Consider the following 13,257-nt stretch of genomic DNA (forward strand, 5'->3'; position numbering starts at 1 on the left):
CTCTGTAGTTCCTGTTTTTTCCCCTAAGTTTTTCCTCTCCATGATTTCCTCCATTTATGTTTTCTTTAAGTTTTCCAATTCTATCTTAAGATCTTTTACTGTTTTGTTGATTTCCTTCACCTGTCTGACTGTATTTTATTTTTTTTCCTTCAATTCCTTCACCTGTTTGTTTAACATTCCGCTGTTTCTTTTATTTCTTTCAGTGATTTAATTATTTCTTCTCTGAATGTCACAAACTGTTTGGCTGCATCTTCCTGTATTTCTTTACAGATGGCCATACACTTTTTGACTTTGTCTTCCTCTATTACTTTATGGATGGCCATAATCTGACTTCATCTTCCTCTAATTTTTTATGAATTTTATTTGTTTCTTCCATTATCCTCTTTAAAAGCATACATGTAAAGTCACCTTCTTGAATTTCACTTATGTTAGGGTGTCCAGGGCTACTTGCTCCTGGATAACTGGGTTCTGGCCATGCCATTTGCATTGCCTTTTGTTGGTTGTGCTTTTATGCTGACCTCTACCCATCTGGCTGTCTCAGGTGTTGGCTGTTAATTTCTGGTACCTGCTGGAATCCTTGGGTGGGGAGAATCCCCTTGGCAGGAAGATCATTGTTGCTGAAGGAGGCCTTCTCAGCTATTTGTATATGGTCACTGAATGGCCAGTGCTTCTCAGGAATTGCCATAGTTCTCAGGCTTATGGACCTGTGTACTGTGGTTGTTGGTAGTCAGGGGCTCTTCTCTCACTAGGAGAAGTCCTGAAGTTAGCTGCCCTGCCGCTGGGTTTCTTGCTCTGAAATTAGTGAGATGCTGCTGTTGCTGCAGCTCTTACACTGTTTTTGTTGGGTGCAGCAGCCCTTTTGAAGAACCATGGAGGCCCACGGTTTGGTCAGTTTAGCTAGGGAGACAGGTTATGCATTCGAGCACTGTCTGGGGGCTGATCCAGTGGATCTCAGGCTTCTGAAGGTCTGAGGTTGGATCCCTATTCCCCAGTACCCAAATGGTAATCAGTGACAGGTGAGCACAGCATTTATGCCTGAGGCAGGAGGCCAAAGCCTGGAGCCTGTGAGAACCCAGAAACTTTTCCAGAGTTGGGTGTCCTGAGTTCAGACCTGATGTGTCCCCCACAGTGGGGTCTGTGGTGTTTGGGGGTCTACAGTTCCATCTGGAATGGTGAGTAGAACTCGCAGTTGCAGGGGAGTGGCACCATGCAGGCGACCGGGTGCCTGCAGGAATTGGGAACTTTTCTTGATAACTTTTCATGGAGGGGGGTTGCATGGTTGCTCTGCTGAACAACTTCAGGTCAGACCTGATGTTGCCCTCACTGTGGGGTTTCCTCCAGACAGGGAATCCCAGTCTCCGGTTCTGTCAGGGACAGTGAGTCTGGCATGTAGGTGGGTTTCTGGGCTGGCAGCTTAATGTCTGCTGTATCCCGGGACCTTTTCCAGGGATTGTCTGTGTTACCTGATATATTTCCTGATTGTGTCCTTCACCATGGGGTTTTCTCTCAACTGGAAATCCCAGTCTCTGGTGTTGTGGGGCTCATAGTTCAGTCTGGGATGGTCATAATTGCACATAGGCATGTGGCTCTGGGCTGGCGACTGAGCGCCTCCAAGGAACTGTGTAGGGGCTTAGCTGGGTGACCTGAAAATGGATCTGATTGTTTCCTACACCATGGGGTTTCCTCTTACTTGGGAAACACAGTTGCTGGTGTTTTAGGGCTTGGAGTTCAGTCTGTTGGTCCCTGTGTAGTCACTGCTGTCTTGCTTCTCAGACAGTGTCCTTTCAGTGCTGCCATCTTGGATTCCTCAGCTATTCTTGATTGTCTTTACTACATCTGAAAGTAAAATCCCAAAATGGATGGCATACCATGTTTTGATGGATTTTTTTTTTTTTTTTGCTTGGTTTGAAATGGATGAATCTACGTCTAGTCTGGATCTTTGAGGTAGGAAGACACATGCCTTTGAGCCTGATATTAAAGTAGGAAGATACAACTTTAATCTGAGCAACAACTGCTACTCAAAGCCTATATAAGTATATGGAAAACAGACACATTTGCTCTTTGCCTGCTTGCACTTGTCTTGCTTACAAGTTCCTTCCCTCACTGGCATTAGAGTGCACCTCTTTGGAAATCTGGTGTATACTGAAGACCAGCTGAGACATCCAGCCTTGTGGATGTCTCACTACTGGATTCTTGGACTTGGTTTTCATAGACAGCCCTTGTTTGAGGAGCTGGACAGCAGCTTGTAAGTAATTCAAATAAATCTTCCCTTCTAAAATTTATTTATTTTTATTTTATGTATGTTGGTGTTTTGCCTGCGTGTATGTCTATATGAAGGTGTTGAGTCTCCTGGAGCTGGAGTTACAGGCAGTTGTGGAATGCCATGTGCTGAGAATTGAACCCAGGTCCTCTAGAAGAGCAGCCAGTGCTCTTAACTGCTGAGCCATCTCTCCATCCCCATAAATATCATATATATATATATGAAATATATATATATTCATTTTGTAAGTTCTGTAAGTTTATCTAGAGAACTATGATTATAAGCATATATGTAACTCTTCACAGCTGTATTAAGTTATATGTGTTCATTCTGCTATTTATTACCACATGGATCATTCTATTTCCTTTTCCTTGTTTATGTGTAACCCCTTATTTCAATTGTGAGAAACCTAGCTCTCACTATGCATGATCCATTTACTTAGTTGCTTAGTTTGGTATTCATTCATAGTGATCTCAGAATTATCATCTTATTCTTCCTGGGGCAGGGGAAACCCATCATTTAAAGAATAGTTGTTATGCTTTTAGGCATAGTATTCTCTCCTTTCCAGAATCACAATGGTGAACACATTAATCCTATACTCCCTTCAGTGAAAGCACTTCATTCATATGTAATAAGTTGCTTTTGTGATATATTTAATTTACCATAAAATCTTATAACTTCCTAAATTATTTTATTTGCATGCATTAAGTTTCACTCTTTGTACTGTAAATATCTGTGGAGCTTGACAAGTGCTTATTGTCTTATTATGGTGCCACACACAAAAGTTTTACTGACACAATCAGTCTCTGTGTGCTTTGTCTATATATTCTTTCCTGTAACTGCAAAATATCTAACAATTACTACTTACTCTTTTTACATATGTTTGGTTATTCCAGCATGTATATATATCATGTATATAATCATGTATATAATCATAACCACAGTATATGTTGCCTTTTCAGACTGGTTTCGTTCACTTAAAAATTTGTACTATCATTTTGTAGCATTATAATTTACATGGTTTTTATTATGGTAATTATTTGTTAATTATTAAATTAAACTAAGTGATTAAAATATTAATTTTACTACATAAATGAAATACATTTTTCTTTTTAATTCACCCAGTGAAAGACATCTTGGTTACTTCTATTTTTCGACGGCATTATTTTTGACCTAACTGTGTAGAGTCTGAGTCCTTGGCACCCATTTGTGGGAGAAATTTGGAAGACTTTGGAGATGTAGGCTAGAGACACTCTAGAATGTTCTAAGCCCAGTTTAATGTGTGATTCTGATGAGAATTCAAAAGACCATAATATACAGATAGGAATGTAGACAATAAAGACTGTTCTTATGAGATGTCAAATAGGAAAAAAAAAAAAAAAAAAAAAAAAAAAACACTTCATTGGAAATCGAAATAAAGGCTATTTATGCCATTCTGGCAAAGAACTTTTCTATATTTTGCTGTGCTCTGAAACTGTTTAAGCCTAAGTTTAAGGACCACACTTGTTAATCTGACAGAGATTGTTAATCAGCTTGTTAAGATGACAGAGGATATTTCAAAGCAGTATAGTATTTAGGTTGGCTTAAGCTAATATAGACTGTGATTAATCTTGCTGACTACTGTCAGCCAAGTTTACAGTAAGAACTGCCATCAGAAAGACTCAAAGAACCTACACCTTGGCTGAAAAAAAATAATACACTGTGGGAAGTCGGGGCTAAGGTAGTCTCAGTTGCTGAAGAAATTAGCCCCAGTAAGAGATCTAAGTACTTTGCATATGGACAATAAAAAATACATTTGGGGCATCTTAGACATTCAACAGGTACTTAAAACTCACTACTGTCTTTCTTAGTTAAGGCTTTTTATTGCTGTGACAAATATATCATAACCAGAAAGTAATTTAGGGATGAAAGGGATTATTTCCACTTGTGCTTCCATCACTGGGGGAAGTTAGGGCAGAAACTCAAGCAAGGCAGGGACCCAGAGGAAGAAACTGAGGAGTACAGGGCAGGAACCTGGAGATCAGGAATCTGGAGGTCATGGAAGAGTGTTCCTTACTGGCTTGCATCTCATGGCTTGCTGCTTTCTTATGGCATTCAGTATCAGCATGCCAAGGATGGCACCATACACAGTAAGCTGGCCCCTCATCAAGCATCAATCAAGGTAATGAACCAGTATTTCCCTTAGGCTAATCTAGTGGGGGCATTTTCTCAACTGAGGTTCCCTTTCCTAAAAGAACTCTAGCTTGTACAAAAGTTGACATTAAACTATCTAGCACAATTGACCCCTTGTAAACTTGACACAGAAACATCACTACTCAACTAAACTTCCTTTGTCTTTTGTCCCCATTATGGTATGTTAATATTAATATCACAATATAAAACATTTCAACTTTAAGTCCTACAGTCTTTGAAAATTTAAATACTTTAAAAGTTCAGTCTCTTTAAAATATCCAGTCTCTTTCAAAAAATGCTAGTCTCTCTGATATATCCAAAACCTTGCTGAGATTTCTGTCTCTTAATCGTGGGCTCCTATAAAATAAAATATAAGTTACATACTTTCTTGCTTCAAGAGAAAAAAATCAAGGCACAGTCACAAATCAAATCAAACCCCCAAATCTATTAGTGTAAAAAGCTCAATGTCAGACATTTGTGATTCACTCACAATCTGATGGATTCCAAAGGACTTAGTTTTATTAGGTTATTATAGCTTTCTGCATAGCTGTTTGCTCATTTTAGTCCACTTACCTGAAGCATTACATTTTAAAGTACTGCTATAAATAGTATTTCTAAATAATATTTTTATTATTTGAAAGTTCATATTTTTTACAATGTATATTGGTCATATCTATCATCATTATTTCCCTACAAATTTCCTCAGTGTCCACTTCAGTCTCCCTCCCAACTCCATGTTCTTTTTATTGTTATTAATGAACATATGGCTTGAATTATTGGTGCCTATATGTTCATGGTTATGTAGCCAACCACTGAGGAATGAGTAACCTAACAGTGCCAATGTCTCTAACATAGAGTGAATCTCCATTCCTCAATAGCCATCAATTGCCATTAGCTGAATGAGGCTTTAGGGAAACGGCTGTATTCATACATGTTGGAATTTTGACTAGCTTGATCTTGTGCAGGTCTTGTGCATTCTAGCTGCTATGAGTTCTTGTATACAGTAGTTTTGCATGTCATGTCCAGAAGTCAGTTTTTAGTAGCTGTGTTTTTCATTCACTTGCTCTTACATTTTTTTCTGCACCCCCCACAATTTACTCAAATTTTCCTGACCCTTGAATGGTGGTATGGTGATATAGATGTTCCACTTACAACTGAACACTTAGTGTTATTTTTATTCTGCACACTGATCATTTATGAGCCTCAACATTAACCCTTACTGATAGCAAAAAATAAACTTTTTGGCCAAAGTTGAGAGCAATACTAATACATGCTATAAACATAAATATTTAGGATGCAGTTTGACAGCGTTTGGCAATTTTTAATATTTAAAATTCCATTTTTTCATTGCTGGTGTTTAGTAGAGCAAATGACTTGGATATAACCAAAACACATTTATAAAATTCTCAAAGATTGTAGAGTGGTGATGAGGCTAGGTGGTAGTATTCCTTTAGGGTGTTCTAGACACTGAATCTAATCCCCAGTAATGAAAGAAGAGAGGAGAGGCCTTTAGCTTATTGCAGCCTTGCTGAACTCAATTACTAATTATACGAGATATAGAGCTTGGAACTATCCTATATCCTCAATGTTGTCTGTGTTCATAGGGCTTTATTTATTTTTCTCCTTTCCGAATAACTCTTTTATTTCTTCTTCTCATCTTATTGTATTAATTAGAGCTGTGTTGAATAGTAGCAGTAAGTGAGAATGTCTTTGCCTTATTGACCATGATAGGAAATGATAGGAACTCATGATACCATGACACCCTGATGCTCACCATTAAATATTCTACTCTGTAAAATTTGTAGATAATTCTTTAAGTAAAGAAGGTTCCTGTATTTTTAGTTTATCAAGAGACTTTGATGTCATAAACACAATTGGATTTCCTATTGAATTAAGTTAAATTCTTGCTATATCTCTTGATCTCAATCAAAAGATTTTTTCAGAATGTTGATATTGAATAGGTAGCACATATTAGACTTAATGGTTAAACAAAAAAAGAAGACACCAAGTTGGGTGGGCAAGAATAGTGGACTGGAACTGGTAGGAGTTGTGGGAGATGTGGATATAATCAAAACATATTGTATAAAATTCTCAATGACATAGCTTTAAAATTAGAATGCTCTTATTTTTCCAACATTTTTAGTTTCACCAAAAAGCCATTTGCATATGCTCTTGCTTATTTAGTTTTAATGTAGGCACCTAGAGCTTTAAATTTCCTTCAAAAACTGCTTCCAGTGTGTCCCAGAGGTTTTACTATGTAGTGTTTACATTCTCATTTAATTTAATGAAGTCTTTTTATTTCTTACTTAATTTCTTCTTTATGGTTTACCAATTTATCATTTAGTAAAGACTCGTCAGAAATACATGAGTTTGCTTATTTACTGAAGTTTTTTATGGTATTTACTAAAGTTTTTTTTTCTTTCAATTTTAAGTTTGATTGCACTGTGGTCATGTAGGATACAGAGTGATTGCAATCTTTTTTAATATGTAAAGATTTATTTTGTGACTTCGGTTGTGGTCTATTTTACAACAGCTCAATAGAAACAGTATTCTTTGGTGTTTCAATAGAATATTCTGTAGATATATTTTAAGTCTGCCTGATGCGTGATGTCAATTCATTCTGATGTTTCTATGTCTATTTTTTATCCAGATAACCTATCTAATGGAGAAAGTGGGGTACTCAAATTACCAACTATTAATTGATGTTCATCGGTGTCTTTAAATACAGTAGTAGATTTTTTTAATGAAATAGGGTAGACATTAATGAAATGTTTATGATAGTAATGTCTTTTCAGTTAACTTATCCCTTGTTTAGAATAAAGTGTCCCTTTATCTCATTTAATTAATTTTAGTTTGTTATCTATTTTGTTAGATAATAAGATAGTGATACCTGCCTGCTTCCTGGTCCTGTTTGATTAGATTACTTTTGTCCATCATTTTACTTTAGATCGTGACTATATTTAAAGCTAAGAATTGTTTCTTGTAGGGAGAAGATAGAGGAATTTTTTTTCTTGATTCATTAGGTCAGCTTGTTGGAATTGTGTGGGTTCATTTTGATCATTCCGATGGTTATATCTACAAAATACACTCTCACCATAGGTTTAGGGAATATGGTAGACAAGGGAGCAGAAAGATTTATTAGGTAGAGGATCAGGAAGTTTGCTTTGATTGTGACACCCAGCAATATCTCACCAACATGACTGCCCAATTGTGAGCTGAATAGAAATCACACCAATGGTCATGCCAAAGTGGATGGAAAAATGCCCATAAGGCCTCAACCCTACAGAAAGAACTATAGGCAAAAACAAAACTAAACTAAGCTAAAAACAAAAAGCAAGCAACCAACCAACTAAACAAACAAAAAACACTAAATAAACAAAATAGCAACAAACAACAACAAATTAACCAGGACTGCTATACAACAAATTCAGAGAGCCTGAGTTATGTGGAACACTGTCTCAAAAACTAACTAAATAAATGTTATATTCCATTATTGGTATCTTGAAAAAGTACAAAATATTTATAACTAAAAATAACAGTAATTATAGCTGGTTCAAACCTTTTCTGTGCAATATGATATTAATTAGTTTAATGTGGAAGCTGAATTCAAATTGACATACACAATAAATATAAAGTACACACCATATTTTAGAGGTAATACGAGAAAAATATCTTTTTTGTTTGTTTTGAAATGTGTTCTCACTACATAGCTCTGGGTGTCTTGGAGCTCACTATTTAGACTAGCCTGACCTTGAACTCAGAGAGATATGCCTGACTATGTCTCATGAGGTCATGAATTAAAGGCAGGTACCACCACAACCACCTCAGAAAACTATCTTATTAATGTCTTTATGATGCAGGCATGCATAGGAGACAGTTTAGTACCATGGACCCCCATGTATTTGGGGGTTATGCACACATACACCCACAGCAATGCACTTGGCACCATAGTTCCTTCAACTGCACATACGATGTACACACAACCCTCTCCAAACAGAATTAGACAGTTTAAATTTAAGTATATTCCTAACATACTGTGTCCTTTGGTAACTTATAGGAAGAACCTCCTATTTACTTTCTTCTACTTATGCATACCTATAGTTAGGCATGCATATAATTAAATTCAGATGCATTATACACAGAAACAAGCAAAATAACAAAACAATTATATAACCTAATAAGTAAAAACAAAAAGATCTGATGTGGCCCTGAATACTTGCGCTCATGTGGCCTGCTGTCAGTATTGACAGTGGATTCCCCTATAATATGCATGATGACTTCACTTCAATAAAGCAGTCTTACTTTTTTTTTTCAAATATATTTGAGTCTATATTTTCAATTTTTAGGATAAGAAGCCATGGAACTAGAAGCACCAGTCCAGACACTAACAACTATAACAATAATATCATCTAACATTTAAATGACAATAATTGGTATGCATGATGTTCTAGTTTCTTTTCTTTTGCTTTGATTTAAAAAAAATAGCAACTCATGGACAGAATGGGAATAAAGAAAAGAAAGACAGATGGACACAGAGAAAGAAAGCTAGTGTTGTGTGAACTGGGTGCTTAGATAGAGAAGCTACACCACTTCAGAACCTCGGTATATTTATTATACAGACTTGAACACAGAGATGTATAAAGCTTAACAAGAAGAGGGCTTATTACATACTGCTGAACAAGAAGACAGCTTGAGTTAATCTCAGTAGGAGCAGATATTGTGATGGAGCAGTCTTTAGGCTGTAAATACCCAGGGGAAGAAAGCTATGTGAACATTTTCTTTACACACTATCAACATTCACCCAGAAGACATTAGGGAAGACTTTGTCATTTCCTTCTGAGCCTTACCCTATGGCATGGGTCTGAGAATCAGAAGTCCTTGACATGCACACTTTCACTCAAGACTTTACTCACACAGGGTTTCCTCTGCTTCCCACTGGGATACATCTTCAGGCTAGAGATTATTATTTTTTAAGAGAAACATTCTAATTCTTTAAGAAAGAATCACTTGGACCAGTATAAGAAAATAAGCTTCAGTAATAAAACGTAAGTATGTATGAAAGCCTAATATAGTTTGACTTTAGAATATTCTCTGAAGCTTTGTTCTTTGTCTCAAGCTTAATGTTTTTAGAAGACAGTAGTTGCCTTTAGAAGTCGGGGTATAGTGGGAAGTCAGGCTTCATTGGATGCATATATTTAAAAAGAATATAAGGATCTCAATCTTTTCTTCCTTTCTTTTAAAAATTCATTTATTAATTGTATATACATGTATACAACACATTTAAGACCTTCATTGTACTCTCCTCTCCTACATTCCACTCCCTTCATTATTCACCTTTAAAAAAAATCACATTCATGACCTTGAACATTTCTTTGAGTGTTTCTTTGCCATTCGATATTAGAGAAATGCAAATCAAAATGACCCTGAGATTTCACCTTACAGCCGTCAGAATGGCCAAGATGAAAAACTCAAGGGACAACACATGCTGGAAAGGTTGTGGAGAAAGGGGAACCATCCTCCACTAATGATGGGAATGTAAACTTGTACAACCACTCTGGAAATCAATCTGGCACTTTCTCAGACAACTAGGAATAGCTCTTCCTCAAGATCCAGCCATACCACCCCTAGGCATATACCCAAAAGAGGCTCAAGTACACAATAAGGACATTTGCTCAACGATGTTTGTAGCAGCTTTATTTGTAATAGCCAGAAGCTGGAAACAGCCCAGATGCCCCTCAACTGAAGAATGGATGCAGAAACGGTGGTACATCTACACAATGGAGTATTACTCTGCAATCAAAAATAAGGAAATCATGAAATTTGCAGGTAAATGGTGGGACCTGGAAAGGATCATCCTGAGTGAGCTATTCCAGAAGCAGAAAGACACGCATGGTATATACTCACTCATATAGACATATAACATAGAATAAACCTACTAAAATCTGTACATCTAAAAAAAACTAATCAAGAGGGAGGACTCTGACTAAAATGCTCAATTCCCATCCCAAAAGGCAAAGAGGATGGACATCAGAAGAATAAGAAAACAGGAAACAACCTAGAAACCTGACACAAAATGCCTCTGAAAGGCTCTGCTATGCAGACTATCAAAGCAGACACTGAGACTTATGGCCAAGTGTTGGGCAGAGTGCATGGAATCTTTTGTAAGAAGTGGGAAATGTAAGATCTGGAGAGATCAGGAACCCCACAAGGAGAGCAACAGAACCAGAAAATTTGAACACAGGGGTCTTCCCAGAGACTCATATTCCAACCAAGTACCAGGCATGGAGATAACCTAAGATGTAGCCCATGGCAGTTTAGTTTCCAAGTGGGTTACATAGTAATGGGAAGAGGGACTGCCTCTGACATAATCTGATTGGCCTGCTCTTTGATCACCTCCCGCTGAGGGGAGAACAGCCTTACCAGGCCACAGAAGATTACAATGTAGCCATTGATGAGATCTGATAGACTAAGATCAGAAGGAAGGAGCGTTGAACCTCCCCTATCAGTGGACTCAGGGAGGAGCATGTGTGAAGAAGGGAGAGGGAGGGCACGACTGGGAGAGGAGGAGGGAGGGGCTTATGGGGGGATACAAAGTGAATAAAGTGTAATTAATAAAATAAAATAAAATTTAAAAATAAATAAAAAATAAGATAAATAACATTTGTTTATTTATTGACTTATTTATTAAGTGCATGTGTGTGCATATGTGTGGAGGTCTGTCAAAACACAGCTTGTGGGAGTCAGTTTTCTCCTCTGACCATGTGATTGAACTCAAGCTTGGCAGCGATTGCCTTTACCCATCAAGCCATTTTTTCAGTTCCCCTTCTTTGTCTTTTGTTTCCCTCCCATGTAGTGGATGAGCTTTCTCTGCTGTATGTTTCTGGCATAACGTATTATGCTTCCATGAACCTAAAGTAAGAGGGCCATGTGATCAAAAAACTTTAAATAAAAGCATTTCTTTTTATCACCTGACTCTCTTAGGTATTTGTTACAGTGATATAAGTGGACTAGGATGATTATCTCTCAAATGATAGATATTATTTAATTTTAATGATTTTCATATAGTCTTTAATAGGTGAATACACCAAATTGCAAGCTGGTAATTTGAAAATTATACTTTTTTGTGACAAAGTTTGCAATTAAGCATCATCATACTCAGAGGACTATAAAACCAAAGCCAACCACCAACAAAGAGATTTGACATTGTAACACTAAGATACTTCTTTTTTTTGAGCGGGAGGGGTGTTGAGATAGTTTCATGTTGTAACCTAGGTTGGCATTGTAGCCTAAACAAGCCTTGAATTTGCAACAATCCTTCTGCCTAAGCCTTCCAAGTACATGGATTATAGGTATGAGCCCCTTAAGTAGTTTATTATATACTTAAGTTTTCAATGTAGACTACTCTTTAACTTAATCAATCAAATATGTTGAATATACATTCCAAGTCTGATGCTGGCTTATTAATTTTTTCTCCTTTATCATGTCATCAGTTTTCTTTCCCTGTTGTGTCTTCGCTTATCCTCAGAAAGCCCAAACATTTGAGACCAGTATGACATTGACCAGTAGTTGGTGTTCAGCCAGGAATGAAAAGGAATCAGAGAGGGGTAGCAGGATCTGTTCTTTCTTGCTCAGAGGTTCAGTGATCACAGATATCTTAGTATGTAGGAGGATTCCACAAATATCATTTAAAGCAAATCTGATTCGTGCTCATTATTCATGTTCTGCTCACCACTGTGCCCTGAGACATAGAAGTGGTTAATGGATGAACAACTAAATGGATGGATGTTTCAACAAATAGATGAAGAAATGAATGAATAAAAATAAACTTTCTCTTCTCAAAAATCTGCAGTCCTTCTGCCTGCCGAAAGGCCAAGAAAGACAGTGTTGGATTTCTTTTCATCTCCTTTTTTTTTTTAAGTGTCATGATGTTCTCATAAATTCTAACTTGTTTCCCAAGCCCACATTATCTTCTAATCCTTTATTTTAGTTTTAGCATCCCTATTCTCCAAAGAGAAAAAGGAAATCTCATAAAGATGCAAAAGCTCTAAATGCTAATGTGGGCCCTGACTATCCATTAAGATAATACCAAACACCTTTCTTCAACCTTGCAATGTATTTTTAACAGCTTTATTGAGGCATAATGAACAAACACCTGCACATATTTAATTAGTATCATTTGAGGGGTTGGACATATATAAATACCATCACTATAATCAACATGATAAACTCAGACAAAATCTCATCAAATTTGCTTGTGTCCCTTTGGGTTTTTGTTTGGTTGGGTTTGAATTATGGAGGTTTGTTGTTGTTGTTTTGGTGGAAGGATAGTTGCCTATGATCTATCATACCAACCAGTTTGAATTGTACATTAATTGGCACCTGTGTTGTACAGACACGTCCTAGAACTTATGAAGCATAATGAGAAATGTGTACTTTCTTCCACCCCTGTCTCCTGGAAAATATTGTTCTACCTGCTTATTTGATTTCAACTCTTATTTTTCCATTTCTTTGTGTATGGGGAGGGGTGTATGTGTGGATGTATGTACGTGTGTGTTTGTTTCATATCTGTTTTTGAATGTGGCTGGGTGCATGAATGCCATGGAGGTCATGTCATAATTTTGTGTGTCAGCTTTAACCTTCTACCTTGTTTTGAGGCAAGGTCTCCTGTTCATCACTACGTAAGCCAGACTAGTAACCCTCAAGTTTCTGGGGTTTCTCCTGTCTCTGTCTTCCACTTTTCCAGAGGCACACTGGGATCAAAGATGCACTCTACCACACCTAGCTTTTATGGGTTCTAGGGAATTTAATTCAGGTCCTTGTGTTTG

Source organism: Psammomys obesus, unplaced genomic scaffold, assembly GCF_907164565.1.
Source record: "Psammomys obesus unplaced genomic scaffold, mPsaObe1.curated_primary_1811, whole genome shotgun sequence".
Classification (NCBI taxonomy): Eukaryota; Metazoa; Chordata; class Mammalia; order Rodentia; family Muridae; genus Psammomys; species Psammomys obesus.